At 42.9% G+C, this 763-nt stretch overlaps 1 protein-coding gene across 1 annotated transcript in view; it reads right to left on the bottom strand.

The window, feature by feature from the left end:
• Positions 1 to 763, bottom strand: part of dgkaa (diacylglycerol kinase, alpha a) — a 24,015-nt gene that overhangs the window by 13,380 nt on the left and 9,872 nt on the right. Inside the window, exon 2 of the mRNA XM_025059326.1 lies at positions 257 to 333. The gene's annotated coding sequence lies outside the window, so the exon portion shown is untranslated. The remainder of the gene's footprint in view (positions 1 to 256; positions 334 to 763) is intronic.

Here is a 763-nt window from a genome sequence, read left to right as displayed (position 1 = left end):
GGACTGGACTGGACTGGACTGGACTGGACTGGACTGGACTGGACTGGACTGGACTGGACTGGACTGGACTGGACTGGACTGGACTGGACTGGACTGGACTGGACTGGACTGGACTGGACTGGACTGGACTGGACTGGACTGGACTGGACTGGACTGGACTGGACTAGACTGGACTATACTGGACTGGACTGGACTGGACTGAACTGGAATGGACTGGACTGGACTGGACTGGGCCGTGACCCTCCGTCCCACTCACCTCTCCGTGTCTGTGCCGCGCCAAATTGCCATCAGCATCAAACTCCCGCAGCACGTCCTTCACCCTCAAGGTGCAGTCTGGGAGCAGGGACAGAAAGGTCACACAGGAGGTCACACAGGAGGTCACACTATATCGCACAATCCTGTTCTAAAATCCTGTTCTACATGCTACCTTTAGTTAGCATCAAAATGGGTCATAAATTATGAAGAAAACAAATAAAAAACAGTTTTGATTTTATGGCCTGGAGATTGAACCAAAAATGAAGCTGAACAAAAAATAACAAAAAATTATTCATTATAAACGTGAATCACAATTAATTGTGATTATTTGAAAACATTATCAATCAACATTATTGACAAATAATTATAATCGCAATTAATCTTTAATGATTAACAGTAGTCATGATGTAAAAACTGGGATTATTTCTGTAAAATTCTTAAAATTGTTTTGAATATTTTTTTATGAATATACTGTATATTTCCCACAGACACAGACACAGACACAGAC

The sequence above is a fragment of the Cynoglossus semilaevis genome, chromosome 10 (genome assembly GCF_000523025.1).
Source record: "Cynoglossus semilaevis isolate Cse_v1.0 chromosome 10, Cse_v1.0, whole genome shotgun sequence".
In the NCBI taxonomy this organism is placed as follows: Eukaryota; Metazoa; Chordata; class Actinopteri; order Pleuronectiformes; family Cynoglossidae; genus Cynoglossus; species Cynoglossus semilaevis.
This window is presented reverse-complemented; position numbering and strand designations above follow the sequence as displayed.